This window comes from Salarias fasciatus, chromosome 6, assembly GCF_902148845.1.
Source record: "Salarias fasciatus chromosome 6, fSalaFa1.1, whole genome shotgun sequence".
In the NCBI taxonomy this organism is placed as follows: Eukaryota; Metazoa; Chordata; class Actinopteri; order Blenniiformes; family Blenniidae; genus Salarias; species Salarias fasciatus.
Window position 1 is genome coordinate 25,146,215 of NC_043750.1, and position 26,759 is coordinate 25,172,973.

The window sequence follows — 26,759 nt, forward strand, 5'->3', positions numbered from 1 at the left end:
TTGTGTAGGTTTTAACACAAAACTATAAAACCTTCAGACTGAAACCACTTCATTTGAGCTGCAGCTGTTTAGGTCTACAAACACATTCCATCTGCAGCTTTAAAGAACTAGCTCTCATTTACAAATCCCCTCTTCTTTATTGGTCACTGCACTTGTTGCATCTATTCCTCCCCTAGGAACTATGAAGTGAGTGATTATCTACTCCCAGCTAAAGAAGACAGTTTACCATTTCACAATGCCTGTTCTATCTTCTTTCTCTCACTGCTTCTTAAACTGCCACTTGTATCTCATATGATCTGCATTTTCCTGCTCGTTCTCCTTGTTCCTAGAGTCCTATACGATTCCATCCTGCTGCCGTTTATCCTCCAGTCCATCTTGCGTTGTTCCCTCCAATACGGAGTGGAACATAGATCTTCAGTTTATAATGAGCAGCACATAACAATCAGGCATTATGCGACGTGGAGGTCAGGATGAGGGATGCTGTTCGATGGAAAAAAGACGGACACAGAGAGAGGGAGGACACTCGTCCAAGTCAGAAACAGCAAGGAACAATTAAAGGCAAAACCTGCAGGGAGAGTTTATATGTGTGTCTGTATACACATACACGCACACGCACACACACAACGCAAAATAATGAAGAAGTGCTCGGGAAAAGTGACAAAAGAAAAGCGCGCACGGTGAGGAGCGAGGGAAGAAGGAAGAACGGAGCGCAGGAGGAGAAAGAAGACTTGACCACAATTGGACAGCCACTCAGCAGGTTTCCATAATAATGCAGCCTGCATCGAGCAAACAGAAAAACCAGATGCATTATGGGAGCGAGGAGGAAAACTGTTTTAATTAGAGGCTGTCTGGTGTTGGTATGCATGTGTGTGCGTGCGCGCATGCTTTATGGCACCAAAGATGGAACTAATGTCCTAATTTACCCATTTTTAAACTATGTTTCTCTTTCAGGACTACTAATGTTGCTGCAGTTATGCTTCTTTGTGGTGCTGCTTGTTGTACACGTGTGATATTACGCTGCTGAGTATTCACTTTAAATATGCGCGCAGTGTCCGGCAATGACACTTTGTTTAGGGAACTCTTCTGAGGAGAAACCTCGGGCTCTCTGCCGCTGTCAGCTCAGATCAAGCTTGTTGACAACAGCTTGTCACAAACGACCTAATCAGAGCACAGCATCTGCAGGCAAAATGATTATATTGGTGTCAAATTACAAGCACTTGGCGCAACATTGTCAAGTGCTGAAAAAGAGCTCTCCTTCAGGCTGGCCAGGGGGAAAAAAAAGGCCTTCGTGAAAACAGATCCTAAAGAAACCGGTTAATGGTAAAAAGACTTGTTTCTCAGGCAGACAATGAAGGGAAGAGGGTGCGTTCGACTGGATAGGAGTCCTCGAACATTACAGAAAACAGCATGAAAAATTGAGCAAAATGGGTCTCCTTAGCCCAACAATTAAGGTAAATTAACTACGTAGTGGTTTAGAGTTCTCGAATATGTGTTTTATATGTTGTGAGTTGTTGAATCAAGGTAGATTAGCATGAGCAACTAGATGGAGATGTATAAAACATTCAGTCTTTGTGCTGCCAAACACAATTTATCTAACACCTTTTACAGTTCTTTCTTTTCAAGGGAGCAATTCCTGTTGTTTTCAGCTTGATTTTTTAGAAAAAGATTGTAGATAGTTTTCACATTACAACTGAAGATCTTTTCTGGATCTTTAATTCTGTTCACATTCAGATTTAACAAAAAGTGCAAAAGAAGTAAATCACAGATCATAGATCAAATTTGTCTGAGGGAAAAAAAAAGAAAAGAAATTCTGAGATGGAATAAAGGATATTTTTTCTGGTGAAATCTCAGAGTGTGACTGCTTTAATCATCAGCACCGTGTGCATCTTTTGTTCAGGTAATAGACAAGTGGAGACAGCTGCATAAGGGGAAACTGACAGAAAAACAGAGCGAAATAGACACAAAGAATGTGTTACTGCGAGAAAAAGCCAGGATGTCAGTTCAAGCTAGCAACAGTTCTAACTTTTGACTGTCGGCCTCTCACGTGCAGGAAACTGGGAATTACCTTCAAACTGTTTGTGACTGCCTGAACTCATCTCACACCTGCTTTGACCTCCTCCTCCTCCTCCTCCTCCTCCTCCTCCCGCAATCACACAAGCACCGAACCCCCAGCATGCCCCTCCAGCGAGCACGGCCGACTGAGGTCAGTGGCCAGGCGTGCCTTAAAGATCAACACGGGCGCTCTCCGCAGTCAAACACTGGCGGTTTTGATTCAAGAAACACTGTGACCTTTTCCTCCTCCACCTCCACACATCCCTTCCTCCTTTCTTGGATCCATTCATCACGGAGACGAGCGGTGTGTTTTAACTAGTGCTCCGTGTCAACCCAGTGGAGGAGTGGGGAGATAAGGAAAGGCGGAGGTGAAGGTGTGAAGGAGGGGAGATGGAGGGTTGGTTGTTCAACGACAACACAACCAGGTTTACACCACTTTTAATGCCACATAACTTTGTCTGGTTTCTACATTCTCCAACCAATGGAATGGCCCTTTAGCTGGAAAATCCGCGACGCGCCGGCAGTCATGAGCTGCACGGAGAACAATCTCATACAGGAGTCGAGAAAGCCCCTCTTTTAGGACTGAATACATGAAACTTTGAACGGCTTTTTATAGGTTTGTTTGTGTCTGTAGCCTGTCACGTGTACGCTCGTTTGAGAAAAAATTTAATTTCCAGCAAGTCCTGGGTGACTCATTCAGTCCTGCACCAATGTCTTTCCTCTGCACGCTGGTGTGAGTGTATGTGTGTGCGTGTCCGTGTGTGTGTGTGTTAGGATTCCAATTTGCTGCGATATCTGACAGCAACTCTCTAATTCCCTCAGAAGGCCGAGTAGTAGGTAGGAGGGAATTACTACTGTTACATACCCGCAGAGCTGATTACCTATCGACTGGTCTAAACACCTTGGCAAAGCCTCTGTATTCCTGTGTGTGTGTGCGTGCGTGTATGTGTGTGTGTGTGTGTGTGTGTGTGTGTGTGTGTGTGTGTGTGTGTGTCTGTTTTTATGAACACACCTGCATGAGAGAGTTATCTCTGACAATCTAATTCATCCTGCCTCACAATAATTATCTGTGTGTGGGTGTGTTTGTCACACACACACACACCCAAACCCACACACACACAAATAAATACACAAACAATCAGAGCCAGACATTTATCTGGTGGTTTTATTAGGACTGATTGGCCAGGCAGCACCGCAGCTGCAGCGATCAATACCGGTGACGATGACGTGACATCACTCTGCTGGATGAACCCGGGTTAAACACTTATCGGCCCAATCAGCTGTTCAGATGGCACAGATGACCTCATCACTAATAGCCAAGAAAGTCGAGTTTTAGTTGGAGCGCTGGAGGCGAGAAACTGGTTATCTGTTGGTGTTGTGAAAGTTTTTCCACAGAAAAGATTGTCTTCTCGCACAAGAACAAAATAATGACTCGTGAGTCACTTCTAAGTAAATCAGTTTTACCATTCTCCACCAGATAATGGTTTAGAAGTACTTTGTGCTGTTCTCCTGCTTGAATACGAAATTGTCAGGTTGTAAAAAGATAAAATAAGCCAAAGGCACGCCAGAGGCACGCGAGGGATAATGGCTTTTATCTGAGGACAAAATTGATTTTAGGTTAAATCTGACCTGTGGGACAAGCGGGGAAATGAGCAACAACCATAAAATCCAGTACAGCAGAGCATCGTGCGTCGCAATCATCGGTTCTTCACATCTCGCGGGTCCGTCTTTCCTCCATCATATTTACCGTGCCACATTACTGTGAGCTGACGAGGACAGACTGACCTGCTTTGTCTGGAATCACTTCCTATTTACTACATAATGTACCATATTTACCTTCAACCTTCTTGTTTTAAGTGCCTGGGCATAAAACTGACGCACTATATTCTCAAGTGCCCTTAAAAATGTCAATGGCATGCACACAACTTCCTGCTAACAATGCCCCCGGTGAAACGTGCCACAATCAATACTGCATATGTGGAAATAACAGTCGGGGAGGACATTACACCTAATGACACAAAATAACGATCACTCATTAGTGCTCGAAATCTACTGCTCACTACGGAGTAAACTAATGAGTGTCTATTATACTGCAGAGAGAGCAGTGAGCGAGAGAACGAGGGAGTCATTTCACACACAGCTATTGTGTTCCACAGAGTTGACCTAACAAGTGTACGTTGCGCTCCCATTTACAAATATGAACCCCCTCAAAGTACAATCCAGAGTGTGAAGTGAAAGAGAAGGGGCAGAACTTCTCATATTTTGGGTAGAGTGGTTTTCTCACAAGACACAGTGATGTAGTGGTTTGAACAGATGCTGCATAGTGAGCGTGGGTTTTCCCCAGGAGTCCGGGTTCATCATTTAGTCCAAAACACACATTTGAGGCTAACTGGTGAACATGGGTTTATGTGACTGTCTGTCTCTGTGTTTGCGTTGTAATGGACAGACATGTCCAGGGTGGACTGTGACTTCTGGTCACAGCTCAGACTCCCCAAGACCCAGAGCTGGGTGAAGCAATAAAGAACATGGATGAACTGGTGGACGGTTTCTCTTGATGTTCAGTGAGAATTTGATCTTTAAAGGGAACTGATTACACTTAAATATATCATAATAAACTATTCACAGTTAAAAGTTGAAGTTCAAGCTAACTGAGCTCCAGTTCAATAAGAAAAATGTCAGACTGAAACAAAAACTGAGGTTTGCAACTCTTGTGGTTTCTAAATGGCAAGCTTTCACAATACCAAAGATATTGATCGAAACTGGATTACAGTGACTCACTACAGACACAACAGTGGCACTGGCTGAGTTTTGCCAGCTGCATCTTTAAAGTCAGCTGACGAAATCTGAAACATTGCACTTATCAGTGGTTGAAGAACAAGCTCAAGCCCAAAAGTCAGTCTTAAAAAGATGCTTTCTTCAGTGAACGCTGAAGTTCATGTTTGCGCAAGTTCACCAACAGGTTTTGTTTGTTTTTTGAAGTCACTTATTGCTGTTGCAACTCCTGTTTATGTTCATACGACATAAGTGTTTTATTGGTGTCACTAAACAAATCATCTGATGAAGCTAAAAAGTAAAAAAAAAATTGCCATGTGCTCACAACTCAAGCTACAAATCATTTTGACTTGATCCAGCTTGTTCCAGAAGCAAGGTGATGCTGAGGCCAAATTACAGGTAACAATCCCTCTTCCTATAAAATTGTCATAAATTAAAGCAGAGTCTTCTGTGTAGTCAGTTAATGTATATTATTCATTTTAACCCCTTCAGTCGTCCTGAAGCACTTTAGTTGGTTCATTCACCCGTTCATGGCTGTGTTCCCTCCAGTAGGAGCAATGCTGAGTCTAGAGGAGAGGGATCGAACCAACAACCCTGTCACTGGAAGACGTTTGGCTCTAACAGGAGAGGCAGAGCTGCCCGATGAAAATAAATGATGAACTGTGTGATGAAGATTGGCTGCCGGCACTGTAATCAAGCTCTACCTAGAAAGTGGAAATGGCCTATTTCACCTTATAAGATGTGACGAGTTTTGAGTCACAATTACAGGGAGCAGTAATGTGCAAATTTTACTTGACAAGGAAAAAGGTGTTTTAATCCACTTCTTTGTTACAAATTGGACAGAAGAGCTATTTCTACTTCAAGAACGGTCCCTCTACTGCAACAAACAATAAATATAGTGAAGGCATAATGAATGACACGCTGGATAAACAAGACATTAATGGTTAAAAAAACATAACAAGACAAGAAAGTCATTTAGTCTGGCTTCACTCAATTTATATTGAACTCAACCGGCATCAATCTGACACCTTAACCCCAATCAAAGCTTCATGTCTGGGCACGTACGAGACTGCTGGGAGGTATAAAGAGGGGAGAAAAAAAATAACAAAAACAAAGATGAAGAGGGAAAAAAATAGAAACAAAAAAGGCAGACAATTCAAAAACATTATCGAAATTGGATGAGTGAAGGAGTTGTATTTAAGGAGATGTATTGAAAAAAGAAGACAGAGAGGGGCAAGAAAGAGAGTCAGAGTTGAACAGGGAGGAAGATGTGCATTAGCAAACAGTGAATTAACGGGGAGCAAAAGCCCTTCCATTTCTCTGATTGTATTACCCATTATGAGCATCCCCCAACACAAAAACGCACAATTTATTGCAGCATTAGCATTTAGAACTAAATGGACTGATAAACTGCAAAAAAAAAAAAAAAAAAAAAAAGGAAAACTGAGGAAGGGAGGGTCAAGCAAACTGCACGCCATGCCTGAAGAGCGTGGAGGCTGCGGAGCTGGGGGTGGCGGACGCTTAAGCGCAGGGAGGCTTTTAAAAGGTTAAAAAAAATAAACCTTTCATTCAGAAGTCACATCTCGTGCACACGCCGCTGTGTCCAAGCAGACAACGCGAGCGCGTGCGCCTTCTCGATTCAATCAAAGCTGCTGCCATTACGCTGGAAACGTGCAATGAATCATGGGATTGATGATGCGCCCTTGCAAAGGGACAAGTAATTTCTACTGCCCAGGAGATGAAGGGAGGAAGGAATGGATGGAGAGACAGAGAGAAGGCGCAGGGAGGAAAGGTAACGGAGAGAGCGGTATCATCTGAGGGCCTGCAGCCTGCCTCCCATCCTCTGCCCCTAACTCCTGCCCCCATCGACCCGCTAACAAGAACACAGAGCCCCGGACGGCAGAAGGCACGAGTAATGGGAAGGAGTGGCGGATGAGGCTTATCACTTGCGAGAGCTCCATACATCATTCACACTCCTTCCCCAACGGGGAGTGTGTGCACGCGACTGTGTGCCTGATACAGAGGGGACGTGCAACTCGGAGCGAAAAGACAAACTCTGCCTGTCTCGGCGCCGACGCCGAGCGCTCCTTCTGCAGCGAGCAGATGAGAATTCAACACCGCACCATTGAATTCCCTCATATATTCAGACCAATATCTCCCAATTTCACACAAGCAAAGGAGGAGTGAACGCAAGCATGCACAAAGCTGCTCGGTACATGCATACACCCACACACACAGGCCGGGGTTGGGTATTAAACCCTCTTTGCTTCAATCCCGGGGAGCAGACCTGTGCCTTCCTCTGCGGATTAGTGGGAGAGAAGAAAGGTGAGAATGATGGGCACGGATGAATGAGGGCGGCAGCGGCAGAAACAGAGAGGGAGGGGTAACAGTTACAAGGAAAGCCTGAAAGACGGAGAGGGGAAGGGAGACTGATGAGAGGCAAATGAGAGAAACAGAGTTCCAGGCGAGAAGGAAGCTGGAAAAGCGGATTGAGACCAGGCTGCTGAGACAGATTTGACAAAATGACGTACACAAATCTCCAACAGAACCACCTCGTTTATACCGAATTTATCCAGCTATATCTAATAACTGTCCTCAGTAAAACAGGTGTTTATGCAATTTATATGACACAATCTCAGGATTGTTCACCAAATGTGAGATACGACCAGCGCCCACAAGAAGCAAGAAGAAAAAAATAATAACTAAACAGCATGGGAATGAGAAAAAAAAGGTTTTTCACATGAATCACTTCAAATACTTCTTTTCAAGTCCAACCTGAAGCCTGAAACAATCATCGTGCTTTAGCACCAGGGATCTTCAGAGGAGACCACCTGCTGTCTGACATCTTCATCTGCTCACGTTGGCTTGTTTACATGTGTTCCACTGACTTTCTGGAAGCTGAAAAGATAAAATATGGCCGCAGTTCACTCTGTGGATCATTATGGGAAGCAAAAGACAAGATCTGGAGGATGAAGGCAGAGACGAACCACTTATTGATGTTGTGAGTTATTTACAGTAAGAGGTATGAGTTTTACCATGAAACAGAAGGACCCGTTCTGTTGACAAGTCAGTTTTTCGATCCTTATATTTTTGCAATTGATACAAATAAAGTTAGCACGATAACTGTTTCATTTTTCACTGTTTTCAGCTTATTGATGTTTCAGGTGGAGTCAGGGCTCGGTTGGTACAGCAGGTCACCTTCTAACACCAAAGTCTGAGGATCGATGCCCCATTCATCCATGTGTGGAAGTGTCTTCGGGACAGACACTAAGCCCTACAGCGCTCCCAAAGGAGGTCAATCACCTTACATGGCAGGCATCACCACTGGCGTGTCAGTATGTGAATAAGTGAATGTGACTAACAGGGTTAATTCCTTTGATGCTGCTGAAGCGGTGAAAATGCACTATATAAGTCAAGTCCATTTCCCATTTGAAAAAGAGAGATTTTGAGCCAAAGCGAGCTGTCGCAAGAAGAAAAGTCTTCAGAAATTGGAAAATAAAACAAATCACTCTGACCTTCGACCTTAGGTAGTTGTCCACAGCCCACACTTGCTCCAACTAGATTATATGCAGATATCTGTATCAGTATATGAGTAAATGATTTATCTCTGACGGGCCCAGTTAGCAAAACAGCTAATTCATGTTTGATTATTTCTCCAATCAAATTAAAAATAGCAAAGAAAAAGGAAATATAAATTCTTTTGTTAGACTGCAGGGAGCTCACACATTGACTCAATATAAGCAGTCAGAAAATCATTACAGTAAAGATGAAGCGTGAAAGTTTGAATGATCCATCAAACCACAATAACAAAATAGGAAGGAAAAAAGACCCGAAAATGCATTAAGCTGGGGGAAAAAAAATAGAAAGTTATTTTAAGATTTGAGAGTTTTATTTGACAGTCCAAAAATGATCGCTCCAATCACCCAACTATTCTGTAAATAATCGTCCCACTGTTAGAGTCGGGCTACTCTTTACTCACAGATATGTCCCTTTATGTACTCAAAAAAAAAACTCTTTGCAATATTCCAAAGAGGTACCGAGTCACGCTGATACCTTTCCATCCGCACACCCACTCGCAGCGGTACGCAGTGAATAATGGAGCAGGCAGGCGATGAGAGCTGTCCCTCCTGCTCTCTCTGTCCAGTAATGCACGTTTCAGAAAGCCCACGCTCTCTTCTGCCAAAGCAGTATGGAATGCACTTCATCCAGTCTCAGACACACACACACACACACACACACACACGCAGGTGGACCTGAGCTCTCGGTGTTGTCCAAACAAAGATTACATCGGCATAAATACTACTCTCGGTGATGACTGCTATAATTTCCTGCAAACATTTGGCGTGCTCACCAGCAAGCAGCAAAAGTCAATACTAATTGCCATTAACATAATGACTGCAAATGAACATTTGGGTCTTCGGGCTTTATGATGCCAGTAAAGCAGAACAGTTAAGGAACCATCCCACCATCTCTTGTAAATTTTCCATGAGAAAATATCCAATTAGGGAGCGAACGTCATTGCAAACACTTTCAGAATAATTCGAAAACTCTTCTGGCCTCAATTTTGGGAGGATGCAGATGAATCCGAGTGACCTTATGCCAGCAAAGTGACAATTCCGTTGGCACTCCGGGCTAGAGTGCTCCAACATTCACTTTGTCATGCAATGTCATCTTGAGCCATGACACGATAATCAGGACAAATTGGGTTCCAGAGAGCAGTTTCAGTGGCAGAAATTACACTGCCTCTGCTTCCAGAGTTCATTTCAGTGCGAGTGCTAGCTAGCATTGTGTGTGTTTTTTTTTTTTTTTTCCACAGCTGTGGCTTGCATAAATATTGATGCAGACACAATTTGTATTCTACCCTTAATAGAGGAAGCACTTCACCTCTCAAATTCGCTGAGGTTAAACACTGAAGTAAGGCACATTTTTAGGGCTGTGGACTCAAACTGGGGTGCAGCTAAAATAGACGATTCACAGAAATACAACAGCATCACAGTTACCGCTACCTTTTTTCAAACACTGATACCAACAGAAAGTGGGAGATTGAAACTCCTTTTTGTGATTTTTACCGCGCTCTCGATTTGACTCCATTAGAGCCTCCGCTGCCTTCGCAGAAATGGAGCAACAGCTTTTTTTCAGAGAGCACAGAGCAAAGTAACTCCGCAACGGTCCCGCCTCAAACAGGCTGTGTAAACACGCCACTGCACCTCATTCATGGCAACAAACCCAGTTCTTGCAGCCTCTTGAGTCTGCAGCCTGTTCAGTGTATCCTCAAATTGTGTAAATATTCACATGATCAAGTCTCAGCTTCTGTCAAATAAGGAGTTGGTGCAGATGCTTGTTCGTGTTGGGCTTGTCGAGGAAAAACGAGGAGCGTAAACAGGAATGTGAACAACTCGCAAACACATGCACAACCTTTACTTGCATTGTCACGGGGAAAGAAAGTCATTTGCTCATCCCTGCGATATGTAATCGGATCACCAATCGGCACAAGGCCGAAGCGTTGAAAAAGTTATTCCGTCTCAGAAAAGGACTGGAGAGCTCAAAAGCTTCACGGCAATGCAACAGAAGCAAATGAGTTAACAACAAAGACGGCGCATCGATCTCTCGAGCTTTCCTGCAGAGATCACTACAATACTCAGAAACCGTGGAGTTGCAGTCAGTCACAGCCCAGACGAGACTTCAGGTAAAAGACACTGAGGAGAAATAGTAGTGGGAAATGTAAAAGAGCTGCTGCTCTTGCGCTACAGTCTGTCAGTCATTTCCGAAAATCAATATGTGGATAAACTGCGTGGTGATTGTGCTGCAGACGGTATTTTATCTTTATCTGTCACCCACAACAATGGCAAAGCACGGAGACCATTCGTTTTGTTTAAAAATATCCTCTGGCTGTCAGAAAGTGGAGGGGCAGGTTAGTGTTGCTGCATTTGTAGTCTATAACTGGAGCTATTTACTGTGACTCTCCCGAATCTCACTGTTCCATATTCAACATGAAAGTTTTGACTGAATTTCTTCATAAGTGCTTCTGTGCACACAAAATTGATTAAATTTCAAACTCAGTCTTCCACGAAAACTTTCCAGGTTTATGCAATGCAACTGCTAATCTAATCATAAAGGTGACAGGAATATGAATAATATCATCACGGACGCATTATGGCTGCGGCAGTTTGCACAGATCCATTCCCAACTTCTGTCTTCACATAAAATCACTGAGCTATGTCAGGACCACCCGCTCCTATCAATCCTCATATCCTCGTCAGGAGAGAAAAAAAAAACACTGAGTGCAGAAAGTGCAGCGGCAGCCAGCGCCTCCTAAATAGTTCCCTTTTCAGAAATGCATTGCTCAAAGGAGTCACGGGAATGGAGCCGATTGGCTGAGATCACAACTGGCCTCCATCACACTTCTAGATGATTATTCAGTACCTTTAGGAAATGAAGCGTAGTCGGTGTGGTTCTTGTCCGTGATAGTGATTGCAGATTAATCAACAAAATAGATTGTTTTACATGAAAATCTTTTTTAAAAAAACATATTTATCAGAGATCATCATCATGAGAAAAAAGCAAGAAATGTGTAAAACTGGATAAATCACAGATAAAAGACTGTGGCTGCAGTGCTGCAGCAGAAACAACTTTTACTTTGTGAGAGAAGCCTGCACAATTACAGCTAAAGTCATTGCCACAATCACCATGCTGATGTTGTGACCACAATTATAAATCCTGTTTATGGCTCTTTGTGAACTGGAGGGAGGCGGGCGGGGCGGGGTTCAGAGAGCTGAGATGTGGAGGTGGGGGGGGGGGGAACAGATTGAACACCGTATTTGATCACGGGACGGCGGGGACACATGTCACTTAACGGCCGCTGATCATAACTACACAGCAATCCAGGCGGAACCCCTTTAACTATTTTAATTTACGGCCGGTGCTCAAAATTAAACTGGATGCTGCCTAATTGATAGCATGCCAAGGTTTTACGGCCGGTGCTTTGAAGTAAAACCTATGATACACACTTTATGGAGGAATGTGCATTCTCAGGCACGACACTTGTGTACTCAAGTCCTTGAAATTCAGCAGGTCCCCTTTAGTTTCAGCACTGAGGCGCAGCGCCGAACGGAAAAATGCAACTCACCTGAGGTATCAGAAGTGTCCCAACCACGGAGCAGCAGCACACAGGAGTGGGTGAGGGCAGAGGGAAGAGAGAGGAGGGAGAAAAAGACACAGAATTAGTCTTATTGCAGTCATATATTGTTAACACAAATGTAAAGAGGACAGTGTTTTTTGTTTTTTTTTTCCTGTGGAAGCATTGTGAAGAAAAATAAAAAGGGATGGGATAGCAAATATATGACACAAGCAACCGGAAATAAATGAGCAAACACGGCGGATTTGTGGGCTGTGGTGGAGGGGTTGTATATAAATGCAACAGTGTGAGTGTGCCTGTCAACGACCCGGGCCGTACACATAAACAAATAAAAAAAAAGGAGGGGGGGGGGCTGTAAAATGTAGGCAGCAAAGTGTTTTTTATAGGCTGAAAGGGGCTGAGGGAGAGAAAGAAAAAGGAGAGGAGACGAGTAAGGGGAGAGAAAATGACACTCAATTCCTCCCATTTGGAGCCGGCTCCTCCTGTACTCCCGTGATGGGAGCGAGTGTCAGCGGGCTTCTGAGTTTTAGTCTCTGTTAGTCCACAGAGGACAGATCAAAGTCCGGTTCCTTCGCCTATCAGAGCTGCCGATCACATGCCATCCTCAAGCTACAAACACACTCGGCCACGTCTCTCTCTTTCACCCTCCTGTTTCTTATGAACGCTGGAAAGAAATGAGACTTAATGCACAACACAATAGCAGAGTTCTGGAGTAGAAACAGAAGGATAAGGCAGGAAAATGGAGCGAGAGTGTGATTGTGTATGGGCTTCCAGCCGCAGCATCTGGGGCTGCCATTTGAGACTATGTCTTCTGGGTGTCGAGTCTGGCCTTGGCAACCTGCCAAGACATGCCTCACACGCAGAGTGCACTGGAAAAAAAAACCACACACACACACACACACACACGCACGCACACACACGCACTGATTCACACACAACCTAGCAAAGTTTTAAATCAAGTAAGGTGACGAAAAAACTGAAAAAAAGGCCAGTTTTTTTAGCAAGAGGAAAACTAGAGCGATACTTACACACTCTGTATAAACATGTTTTGATATCTTCTGAGGACTATGAATTGAATTACATTCATTTCTACTTTACCATTTCCAAATCTCTCATTAATCTTAACTATTATCTCTCATCTTAACCTGATCTGAAACATGTTTTCACCTTGACATTCTAAAAATGCTCTTATCCATGTTCTTAGGACTTGTTTAGTCCCCGTTTTCTTGATAGATCAGTGTAATGTGTAATCAAATCACAGTGTAAAAGAAGTGTGCGTGTACAAACACACACACACACACAAACAAGCCTATATTTGAGCTACATTAGCAGCCTCCCACAAAGCACAGGATAAATGAGCCCATCATCGGACACTGATCCTCCCACGGGTTCAAAGAAATCAAGACCATTATCCTGCCCCCATATTGTGTGTACGTGTGCATTTTCCCTTATGTATGCGTGTGTGTGTGTGTGTGTGTGTGTGTGTGTGTGTGTGTGTGTGTGTGTGTGTGTGTGTGTGTGTGTGATCATTCATGCATGCATGGCTGCAATCAATGGGAAGCATGGGTTGCTGTGCTCTGTGCTTTGCTGCACGGTGCCTACACACGCCTACAATAGAGAGCTGCGCCCCTATCGACCTCCCACTCTGCCTGGTCCCGTCAAGCAGCAGAACCAGAGAGAACAGAGGCTGAAATGCACCACAGCATGGTGTGGCACTGTCTCAGTACGGCACCTCTCATTCATTTCTCTACCAAGCAGATTGCAGTTTGCAGAAAAAGAAAACAGAATGAATGATTTTGATAATATATATTCAAAGCTTCACATCAGAGATGTCTAAAAAAAAAATTGTGAAAATGTGTCGCTTGCTTAAATTCATCAGAACTTGCAGACTGCTCTAAATGGAAAGAACGTCTTTGTGATTATGTACGACAATGAAATCAGCATAGCGGCAATCAGAATGTAAACCTCTGAATCAATCTACAGCAAAATGCAGCAGAGATGAGAGATGGCCTAGCCGGTTTGCACGAACAACTATGACAAACCGGCTTTGGATAAACAGTGTAACACAAAGCCTCGGTGTGGCAAACCTACACTGATGCAGCCAGAAGGTAAACAGCGCAGCGCATGTTTGCTGTTCCACTTTGATGTGGAGCGAATGTAATTATTGAACGTAATAAATGAATGTGTGAGTTTGCAAGGGGACGCAAGCTTATCGAGCACGCTCACCACGGTGACTCAGCTAGCATGAAAATTTTAAAAGTTGGCAATTAACTTTGCTGACTTTTATTAGTTCAAATCATTACTTGTCGGCATATTGGATTTAGTATTTGAACCCCAGTTCCACAAATTACCTCTGATGTTAGGCGGTCAGAGAATTTGCTGTTGCACAGAATGAGCAAAGGGTTTGAAGGCACAATAACTTACGCTCAACCTAGATCCTACTTTCTGTGCTTTATTTTTTATCACGAAACACAGATGAGTGTCCTTTCACTGCAAATCCTTGCAAGTCACCCATTAGTGTCGATCCATTCAGTTCCTGCTGTCTGTCAGTGTGATCAGAGCTCCAGTTCTACTTCTACTACTGTTTCTGTCATCAAGATTGAATTTTCAATACGTTTAAACACTGGCTGTAGAAGACTATATATACATATGTTAGCTGTCCTTGCATAGAAAAATTGGAAGTCAGAATGAATTCTGCTTTTAAATTTCCCTTCATGAAGCGCATTCTCACCTACTCTCACCTCCTGCCTTCGATTATTTTTCTCTCTCGGTTTTTTTAAGTGACTGTCTGTCTAACCCCTCTGCACCTCTTTTCCCTTCCCATAGTCTCGGCACACCAAAGTGAAGCATTGAAAGCAATGAAAAAAAATAAATAAATAAATTTAAAATCCTATCGTTGTCGTCTCTGGGCTGCTTGAAACTGGGAGGTTGTCATGAGGTCTCCGCAGCGATGCTCTTTGTAGTTGTCAGAGAGACTTAAATACTGTCTTTAGTGCTGTCACGGCAAAATACAAACACACAGGCGCACACAATCACCGTAATTGAAGCCCGGCTCTGGACTCCTTTCGGTTCACGTCTGTGCGTGTGTGCGTGACGACGGAGTAATATCCTCTTCGTCTCGGGATAAGTGAGGACAACGGTGCTAAAATAGCTCATTTTGCGGCTGTGGAGCCTTTAAGAGGTGTTATAATGAGACGTAACTGGTTATGGCAGCTCATTCTCTGTGCTCTTCCACACCACATGGACATAGTGGAACAGTCACCTGCTCACACAACCATCTACACACACTTTAGTGGCCAAGGTTAAGCTTATTACTGAATGAAAGTACTGTACTATTCCAAGTCCAAGGAAATACTTTTGCTCTGAATTACCGTCTGCACCGTTACTAATCTTCCATGCAGAATAAAGAAGCTGCCAGCAACACACATGGGACACACACACACACACACACACTCTCTCTCATACACACCTGTCAGAGACCACAATGGTAACCCCTGCAGGGAAATCCCATAATGCCATGCACCAGGTCAGCTGGCCAGAACGGTAGAGAGAAACAGATGGGGTGGGAGGGAGGGATGATGGAGAGAAGCACTCGGAGCAGAGGGCGGGTGAGGGAGCAACAGGTAAGGGAGGGAGGAGGATGGGAGGAAGGGCGGTAAGTGGAAAGAAAGACGGCGATGGACTCTTATATGAGGGCCAAGTGGGAAAATTAAGGTTTGTGAACCCGGTGGAGGTGCGGCAGGGCGAAGAGAGAGAAAGTGAGAACCGATGAGGGCACGGGGGGGCAAAGGGGAGAGAGGTGAGGAGGGGGGGGGAGGCAGGAGAAAATGAGGTCGTGGCCTTTAAGGCTTAATGAAGACGGCGGACTGAGCGTGGAGATGGGGAAGGCACTGGGAAGAGGGAATCAGCCCATCTGTTGCCAACCTACAGGGGATATCACAATCACCTCCCCGGCTCCCACTTCTCACTTATACCACCGTTAACAAGGAGGGGGAGGTGGGGGACGAGGAGGAGGAGCAGGAGGAGCAGGAGGAGGAGGAGAGCAAGATGGCTCTCAGCCTGCAGCTCTCTCTCTCACACACTCACACACACACACACACACACACACACATATAATCCTCAAATACAAAAAAAAAAAAATAAGCTGTTGACTCTGATACATTAACACAACTCTAATTACACACTTCAAATTCTTCAAACACCATCGACCAGAAACTAAATTAAAACCCAGTAATAAAACAACCCTCCAGTCATCTGTTGTGCTTTCAGCGAGCGGCATTAGAACAACTGCACGAGGGCTTCTGATTGTGTACAAAAGTTGGAGGTGAACAAGATTAATATTCAGTCCTGCTGAGGCTGTTTATTAGTCTTCTTTCCTGCGACAAATGGTGAGACCCTCTCCAAATCTGGGAGGTCCGCTGAGCTCGGCCACGCCGGTACATATTTAATTGGGCGGCTGCGCCCGCCGAGAGATGACACAGCACTGTCCTGCAGCTGGAGCCAGGACAGACTTTCCACCAGTTTTCCCCTTACAGTCTTTTGAGGTGGCACCCCCACTGCGCCAACGCTGCGGTCTCACTGAAATTAACAAGGACTCGAGACGTTTTGATGTTCCACTGTGATACTTTCATGTCTCCACTCTCTGTGCTCTTTTCTTCCTCCCCCGTGTTTCAGGACGGAGCCAGGGAAGCTGTAAATTACAGCAATCTTTCGGCCAAGTGTGACGGCCTTTTCACACTGAGGGCATTTTGGTTTTTTGCAAGTCTACATATTTTTCCGCCGACTTTCCAGTGCATAGATGTTCCTTGTTTCCATGAGAAAAATAACTCGTCCTTGCTAAAAAAAACTGTCAAATGACGATGATGATTTCCATTTGTTTTTTTGTTTGTTTTAGGCCTGTTTTCCCTTCGGTACAATGCAATGTTCTTCAAACCAAGACCGTCCCACAGACCACCTAAAACAAGCACAGAAGCAGTCTTTTCTTTCTCTACCAAAATATCATCAATCCTCTTTTTGCTCCGCTGAGGAAGAAGAGGGCACGATTAGTGATAATATCAAATGCATCTCTGCTGGCAGGTCTCAAATCGATGGGACATTTGTCACAAATTTGCACTGCTGCCAGCAGGCACACTTCTTATGCACATTATCGGATGAGTATTTAACGTTTCCTCATCATTTCTTTGTGACGCCCCCTGTGTGCAAAGCCCCTCAAGTCGAAAATAAGGCGATATTTGACAGAGATGAACGCTTAATCTGTTGTGCTGGCTGTGTTGAACTGCATAAGGCTGCAGATCTCCGTTAAGAAGCTTCAACTTTTCAAAGTCACCTGTCATGACTTCAGGTGGTTTGTGTGATTAGTGCTTCTTCATTTAAGCTCCTCTAAAGGCCAGAAGAAGTAATGACTGACACACACATGCACACACATCATGGAGCACTTCACCCAGAAGAAAAACATTTTCCAAGCCCTATTTCCTCTGAGAGTTCCTCTAAGGAGATGATTTAAATCAGAACTACCCAGCGACGCCAGCAGCACTTTGCAGCGTATTCGCTCCTCGTACTCAAGTGTAACTATTGGTGAGACACATTTGATAGCAAAAGAGGGCTCTTCATGAAAACACGGAAGAAGAAAAAAAAAGTACTCAAAGTGTTTTTAGCAGTACTACAGCTGTCCAACATGTCGATGCATACCATCTACACTGATGGGTTTTTCAGGGGCTGAACCAAAGAGTGATTGCTGTTCATGTCGGGGGGGAGCGCTGCGACTGTGGCCAACAGGTTAGTGTCTGACGTTCTGAATTTTCTGTTTCTCTCTACCATGAAAAGTTCTGTGAGAATTTCGAAGTTCTGAAGGGTAAAGGTTGAGCTTCTCACTCTATCAGTGCTCAACTCTGACTGGATCAAATGAGAAGGAAAACAGTGGCTGAACAGGCGACATAAAGAAACTGAACAAAATATAAGAGATGAACTTTTCATGATAATGACACTGATCTATATGTTTAAAGGATAAGCAGCATGTGGAGTCCTTATCTAAAAAAGAAATCATTTCATGAATTTTATCACTGCAAAAGTGTTTTAAGTCAGTGAAATGTGTGCAAACTGTACAATAGGACCTGACTGAGCATTAAAGCCACTGCAAATTGTGATTAGTAAAGAAAAATGTTACATTTTTGTGCTGTAATGCTAAAGCTGCAGTGAAACTATTGATGTGCTCATTTTGATCAGGAGGTTTTAAATTATCAAAGGAAAAGTCTGTCCCATTAGAGTTTCAGTTGCACCCCAGCAACCCCAAATCCCTTTCCAACTCTCCACATTGCATGTTTGTCTCATAAAAAGTCAGAATTTTTGGTTAAGTGCTACATTTCTAAAGGTTTTCCACATTGGAAGATATGATTGCTAATACCTGAGGTTCATAAGACCCATAAGGAGCAGCAACAACTTACTGTTATGCTTGTTAGAGGACTTTAATTTGATATCTGGTGTGTTTTATGTCCTATTTCTTTTCACCAGAATTAATTTTGAAAAATTAAAAGGAAAAAAAAAATCTGTTTGGAAATGGATGATGGTGGCCCCACTCTGCAGCTCAGCACTTCAAATTTGCTCAAAAATAAAGATTTAATTACAAAGGACCCTTATCCTAAAAGCCTGTTACAAATGTCTGATTCGACCTGTAAATACAGATAATTAGAGTTAGCCAGATGTAAATAAACACTGCATTCAGAGCTTAGTTATTCCAGACAAAAGTCTGGATGCAGTGAATTATATTTTCGCACACAGGTGAGTCACAAAGAAATCATGTGAAAACATACAGAAGCAGAGAGAAAACATTTCTAAGCTGCTAAACTGAGTATTTAGATTACTTTCTCTTTTAATTCTGATTCGTTCAACCTCTAAAGTTATATGATTCATGTTTGAGAAGATGTATTTCAAAAAGTGAGACAGAGTTTCATAACCTGCAGCCAGCTGCTCCCTTCAGGTCAATAACACTCTAAAATTATCTTCAGCGTCGCAGTATTCAAACTTCTTAGTAAATAGTTTGCATAAATCCAACCTTTTAATTTTGCTCACTGCATTGTGGGAGCAGTTATGCAAACAGGATCCTTTTTTTTTCCATCTGATGACAAATCATTCTCTCCTAGTTTTATATAACTTTATAATGCAGTAGATTTCATGTCATTTACCTGTAATTGTACTGTTTACGTCTAAATGCCACGAATCAACAGAACAGAAGGGTGGGTGCGTGTTAAAGTGCAGGGAGGGAGGAGGAGTATCCTGTGTCTTCAAACTGACCCACCACTCCCATGATGCATTACTTGACACAGACTATCTGAAATGGGCACAAGTTCAGTTCGCCTCAGGTTTTTTTACATTATGAAAAATAACCCAGGCAGAAGGTGAGACATCCTCCAATATAACTGTTTCTCCAGAAGAAATAATTATTTTTCCTATTTAAAGTCACTTGAATTTGGTTAGTTCATTCAACAGTTTTTATGAACAAGCAGGTTGAAATTATACTTGCTGGTAGTAAAGGTTTCCTATGGAGAGAACGAGCCTTGATATGGACTTCGTTCTTCAAAACAAGCTTTTTTTTTTCCAGCTATATAAAGCACTATTACTCTTCATAACAAGAGAAGGTAAAAAAAAAAAACCCACCAGGTTGTAATTTTCTAATTGTAAACTCTCTCAACTTGAACATGAACAAACAAAAACCCGTTAGGTCTTAATTGACTCGCCGGCACTTGTGAGAGACAGGTCAGGGAATCTCATTACGAACTGCGACCTGATGACAGCCAGACAGTCGCTACACACAGCCTGACTCCTCAAACCCAGAGGTAACAATCTGCACAACCACGGGCGTCTCTCAGCAGCTGATGGAGGATCAAAACAGGGATCTAACTGATGCCTACAAAGGAGCACCAGATGAAAAAAAAATATCAAGAGATCGCCAAAAGGTGTGTTTTCTGAGGATCAGGAACACCGTGTCAGCTGGTGAGCTGTGTGTGTGTGTGTGTGTGTGTCAAAGTGTGAATTACATTCTGGATCCAGACAGATCTTTAAAAGTGGTGTTATTGTTCCGAGGGTTTCCTTTCCAAGTTTTGAAGGCTGCATTACAATAAAGTGATTCCTTTATAAAATCAGCTCAATGTTCTGATGGGCTTTTTTAATCTACTTAATCATTACAGCCACATTTAGTAATGACTTCCGAAAGCTTCATCGTGCAAATGGTTTGCAAAAGCGTCAACATCAATCGTTATCCAATCAACGAAGCTGCTGTAGAGTTTGACACTGAGACATCAGACCATCAACAAAGACGAGTTCCAGAGTCTGATCGAGAACGTCTGGATCTTTTCTGAAGGGGGAAGCTGAAAGAAAAGTTGACTTCAAAGAAAAAGTGGTGACTTAATTCTCCACAGTTAAAATAGCATGTTAATCTAATTGTGTCCCTTCAGCGTGTTTTTTTTTTTTTTGCTAAATGCTGCACATTTGACATTTCAGCAGTGGGATTCAAACCAATGAGCTACTAGAATCTCAAACCTCCAGGTCAACACTGCTGTTATGTAAACTCATATATTGTATATTATACTCCAAAAAGACTTAGTGTGAATTCAAACTTATATGCATAATGAATCATTGCAATGATTTACTCTGTGAAATGTAGTCAAGTCAATATATTGAAATGTTCCTATATGACCAAGAAATTTTAATATAACTTTTTCAAATATGCATTTTTTTTAATTTATTTTTTTTGATGTATGAGGATAAGGTCCATTGAAATGAGAGTAACAATAATAAATCATATATTAAAAACTAAATTTTGTTCTAAATGTTTTTGGATATGTATGCATACAGTCTGTAACATCTCTCTAAATATTTTCCTGGCTATAATTTTATTTACTACCTACTCGAAATCAATATCACTCAATACACTGAATATCGACAATGAATGAAATTCAAACTTAACCTTTTGAGACAACTTTCACAGGCCTCCACTGGAAAAAAAAGGGAAAAGAAATACACAGACTTAGAGGTACTTGACACCAGGAGGAGTATGTCAATAATCCTAAATCAATAACAAGAAGAGCGCTGTGATCGCTGGAGGAGACATGATATCTGCAAAAACGTTCTCTGGTGTGGTTTGTTTAAAGTCGGATGGATGGATGGATGGATGGATGGATGGTGCGGACTTTCTTCCCAGTGAAACTTCTCGGCCGTTGTTGAGGAAGTTACTCAGCTGAGTTTGTGTCACAGCAGCTGTTCGGCTTACATCTTCTGTTATGTTAAAGCTGCTGTGCACAGCAAATCTGACGCTCCTCTTCTGCTTTAACTTCACTGGCAAGCCAGGGAACTGCACCACAAGTGTGAACGCGGCTGGAGAAGGACGCTGAAACTTCTCCACATGCTGTCAGAAGTGATGTGGAAAGCACTGTTTTCATTTCACAATCGTGAGATAAAAATTAGCGGTGACCTGACATCTGAAGAAAGGCTGGCTTTGTAAGCAGCTTTTTTGTACGGGTGGATTTACTCTTTTTTGATTCAAAAAAATCAACACAATATGTAATTTGCCAATGAGCACTCAAACTTCCAAGAACCCTTTTGGGCAAAGATAATTACATGACGAAAATCTGACACCAGCATAAGCCTGACAAATCCAACAAATGGCAGGAAATTGCGGGAGGAAAGAAAAAAAAAACATGAGATACCCATCATGGAAGACATCTCGTACTCTGTGGGAGCAGTGGCATCTCTTATACAGACAATCCTGTCAAAACAGAAACTGTGCAGAGCTTCTGAGGGGCAGATTGAAAGCACGGCACCATTTACTCAAAGTGAACAGCCAGTGGCACTTGGGCAAAAACAATACGGGGTATTTTCCGCATGAATTGGTAAAACTGATCATAATGTACGGCAGTAAAAATGAGACCACTGGCCAGCGTGAGAAAAGCGGAAAAGCGGCATTAAACCCCCCCAAACACACACCTTTTACAAAAAGGCCCTTCCAGTGCCAGAGTTCATGAGAAATCACGTCGGCCATCAATCACCGCTGCTTTCCTTTTATCTGATGAGTCACCCACACACACACACACACACACACACAAATCACAAGCCCCTCCCTCTGCGGCCGCAGAAGATGAAACACAATGCGCAAAGTTGCCCTTTTAAAAGACCTCATCTTCTGAGCAAAAACTAACTAACTGGACAGAAACAAACATCTTCTCACTCTGACGACATGTTTCAGTTTTTTTTCCCCCCATCCTTCCTCCTCTCTCTTGCTCTCTAATGAGGCATAAAGTGAAAAACTCTCTGTACCCATCACTGAAGTAAACACATATTTTCAACTTTTCGCACCCTGGTGCAGCACGGATAAACACAACTCTCCAGCAGCCGCACATGCCTCTTTTTTTGGAAGCCTTTCCTATTCTTCTCCCGTCTTCGCCTCGCAGCCTCGATCAGTGCCTCTGATAGTTCAGACGGAAAGAAGGGTGACAGTGTCATTAAGCAGCATCAGTATCACAACATCTTTTCTTCCCCCACCCATGTCACATTGTTGCGATGCCTCACACCACACAGATTCGTGCACACACTGGCACACGAAATTCCCCCAAAACCAGGACGACCAGGACAGGTTTGCCCAAAAGGAATGCAAGGCAGCTCCTGCACGGTGGAACTCACCTCCTCATTCAAATTACAAACAGACAAGCTGCCAGAACGTTGTAAAAAAAAAAGAAAAAAAGAAAAGAAAAGAAAAGACGTGGAAACTATGAAGTGATGTAAATATATATATTGTGTAAAAGAGACATATTGTGATGGGTGAGGTGGAGGCGAGGTGGGCTGACAGACGGAGGTGCCATGAAATTATGAAATAAGAGATTGAAGGGAGGGAGGTGGAGAAACTACTCTGCTGTCTCCGGAGCAAACGTAAATACCCGGCACGCCACTCACGCTACGCTACCCATGGAGAGACACAACAAACTGCCATTTGCATGAGCATGTGCATGTGTGTGAGAGCAAACAAGAGTGTGTTTCCATATCAGTGTGCGTGTGTGCGGCTGCGCTTTCCCGTAATGCAATGCTTAGCTCAGTGGATTATGCTGACGTGCAGCTATTAACAACTTTAACACATCCGAACCAACAGGGAGCTATTTCTGCTCCTCAATAGGCCGTCTATCTCCTCATTGTCTGTTCCTGGGCGAGAGTGTGTGTGAGAGTCTTCTGTATGTGTGTGTGTGTGCAGTGTGTAAAGCTATCAAATGAATGTGACGGTGGGGGGGGGTGGTAGATAGCAGAATATAATAGAGGACAGATGTAGTGGATGTCGACTGTGATAAGGAAAGAGTGGCGGGGACAAAGCAAATGATAGGGATGGATGATTGGGAGAAATGAGGTGACCACAATGGGTGCGTCTGTCACCGATGTGCCGTCGACGACAGCCTCCTGTCAAAAGAGACGGAGCGGGATGTGATGTGATGCAATGTGATGGCGCAGCATGCGGGAGATGTTACCCGGCGCTGTGAATCAGCATTACACTGATCACCGGCACGGGCCGCACGTCAAAGCCGCACGCACAGGAAGACACATGGCGTGTGCGTGCGTGTTCACCTGACAAGCTTTCAGGGATTGTTTTTATATGTACAGTTTGACTGTCTCTGCCCATCCAATGGGGATTATCAGACGGACTGTGAATACCTGAAGATCCATCCCTTGAGAGGATGAGGGGAGGCTGGCGGAGACGGGGGGGGGGGGGGGGACTGGAAAAGCGTTGAGCCTCCAGCTGTGTTTACCCTACTCAGCCGAAAATCCAGTGTCCTCACTGGTGCAGCCTTCAGCACTAAAGATTTCATATCACCCACATGATCTGTCAGGCTGCATTGTAGGACTCCAACAAACAGAAACGTGTGCAAGTGCGCATAATGGATTCATACATGCAGACAAGCCACTGAATATACAATGAAGTGGTAGATTTTCCTGACGTGAGGTCTTTTCTGAAAACTACCAAACCATAACAGCGACATTTGTGTTTCTGTTTCCCTACTCTTCGTTAAAAAGTACACATTCTCCTACTAATATCACAACTTCAATGAAAAATTAGAATCGCAGATTCAAGATGAGATCTAAAAGAACTGAACCTTGACCAAAGGTGGAAACTTTTCAAATCTAAACCTTATACACTCCTTCCCTGCTCTTATCATGTCTTCCAAGTGTGTTACCAATAAGGCTTTCTGGCATTGCTGTCAAGTTGGCACTGCTGTGTGGCCCTACATTCAGAAAGACCTGCATTAGACATGCCAAGCAGAAGACATCCACAACGATGAGCATGTTAAAGTTAGATAGCAGTAAAATCAGAGGCTTTCTTTTCCAGGTCGGATTTGTGCGATGGCCTTCTGACTGGAGACACATGCAATTTGACTCAAACATTTAAAACATGTCATGAGAGACGAGCAACTGAATGAAACCTTTACAAATAGAAGGAATTCCCTGCAAAGTTTCAAGGCATCCTGATCTGCAAACACGAACAATCCTTTTTATATTTTTTATGTTTTTTTAATGAAGGTTACACCTTAAGAGGAAAGTTTAAAATCACCAAGACAAGGTTTGCACTTCATGTAAAGACTCTGATTGTAATCTGACGTCGAAGTACGTTTTCTGTTTATATAAATTAAGAAACGAAACTCAAAAAAAGGTCAGGTCTAGCTCTTCGTTTGAGCATTGCTTCCATCGAAAGGCATTTACCCTGGAAGGAGCAAATAATTTATCAGAAAATGTTATTAAAACAATTTTCCAAGGTAGTTTGTAGTTTGTTTCTCTGCAGACTGCTGAGAGAGCTGCGTACACATGTTAGAATGTGAAGCCTTCACACACACCCAGGCAGTTAAAGTTGGAAAGTGGGAAGCATGCCCATCATTGAAAGGTCTCATATGCATATGCATAACGATACAAAGGTGGACAACGGATTGCAGGAGAGTGATGAATGAGAGGGACGACGCAATCACTCTTGGAGGAGATTAGGAGATGAAGCATGTCGATGGAGATCTGCATGGACTGCAAACCAACACACACACACACATACGCCGAACTGCAAAAGCCCCCTTCAGAAAACACTGAAGTTAAAGAGAGTCTTCTACTTGTCGAAGGCTACTTCATGATGTAATGATAGGTTAGAGAAAGTAAAGTGCAGCGGAGATGGTGGCTTTAAGGAAGGGAAGTCGGCGAAAAAGCAGCGAGGGGCTTGTTGGTGCATTTGAGTCTTTTCGAAGGTGAAATCGCTGTGAAAAGAACTTTCCATTTAGGGGCATTGGTGTGTATATGATTGCGTGTACTTGCTATTTGTGCTTTCCATCTGCCTATGAATCATTAAGGGTAGAGGTCATTACTAAGAGATGGAGCAAACAATGGAAGTGCTAAAATGACCACTCGGTGCTCCGAGTCTTTTCCCGCCTAAAGGTACGGATGTTAAATCATTAAGGTTAGAAGAACCGAATCCAGCGGTCACAAAGTGATAAAACTCCCTGCTGAACGTCCACTCAGTGTTCTCTCTCTGTTTTTTGGGGGGTTTTTTTTTACACTTTTAAAACTGCATTTCATGCAAGTTTCTAAAAAAAAAAAAAAAAAATCCCACCATCCACGCGTGACAGGTGTGAACTCCTATTCTCAAGCTACTATTTTGGTTTGACAGAAGCACTTTAGCTCTCAGTTCGCCGGGGCTGGAAAACAAGCAGGAAAAGCTGATGAACAGATGCAGAGGGTATAGAAACAGGCTTAAAAAGAGCCAGTCAGGCAATGAAAAGAATGAGCTCAGTCAGTTCGGTTGAATTTGTGAAAATGACTGCATCTTTCTTTTCCTTGGAAACAAGCGCGTTTCAAACTGTTTTGTGTGATTTCATCAAAAGGCTAAACCCTGAGATGCTTCATAGAGAGTAAATAAAAGGCCAAGCATTTTGGAAGACGGGAAGGCGCTGAGGGTGATTCTTCAAAGATGCAGCCACGTTTTCTTGTTAAGAGCTCTTAAGAAGAACAAACAAAGGTTCGGCTGAGTCACAGAGTCCCGCTGTGATATGCTTCAATTAGAGGAGGCAAGAAAGACAAGGCCTGCAATATCAGGACGGGGATGTTGACAATAGCTGATGGCTGAGGCTTGACGCTTCACAGATTGAATTCAAATCATATATGACCATACATTAAAGAAAGTGCATCGCTATGCACCGAAATATGCAGAATATTTATTTTAAAAAAAAATATTTCCAGGTGAGAGAAAGACGGGGCTTTTTTTAATTCAAGTGAACAATAAATCTTTTTAAATCATTGGGAGCAGCTTTGACAATGTCTCAACAGTGTAGTGTCCAATCGCAAGGTCAGCAATTACAGCCCCGCAGTCCGAGCTGCTTTTGTCCATATCTGTGGAAGTCTTTGTGTCTTTGTGTTCCGCCCATGGAGGACAAGCCGTGCGCTCAGCAGCGTATATGTGTGATAATATGCTCCAGAAGTGCAGCCTTTTTATACCATGAAGAGATTGGCAGGGATCATACACCAATATAACATGTGATTTTCTTTCGAAAGGGTTATGGTGCATTCATCATCCAGTCATCTGTATAATCATTCACATACTCAATCATGTATGCAGTCATTCATTTAACCCTTCTCCCATCCATTCCTCCATAAGCTTATCCAGTCATCCATCCAATCTTCCACTCATTCATCCATCATCCTTTCAACTTTCCTGCCAGCCATCCAGTCATCACCCAACCCTAAATGTACCTGATTATCTCGTTCATCCATTCACGCTGTCATTCATCCCTTGAAATTCATC

General features: G+C 43.2%; 1 protein-coding gene across 3 annotated transcripts in view; it reads right to left on the bottom strand.

The window, feature by feature from the left end:
* Positions 1-26,759, bottom strand: part of LOC115389579 (protein sidekick-1-like) — a 300,042-nt gene that overhangs the window by 221,305 nt on the left and 51,978 nt on the right. The window lies entirely within an intron of this gene.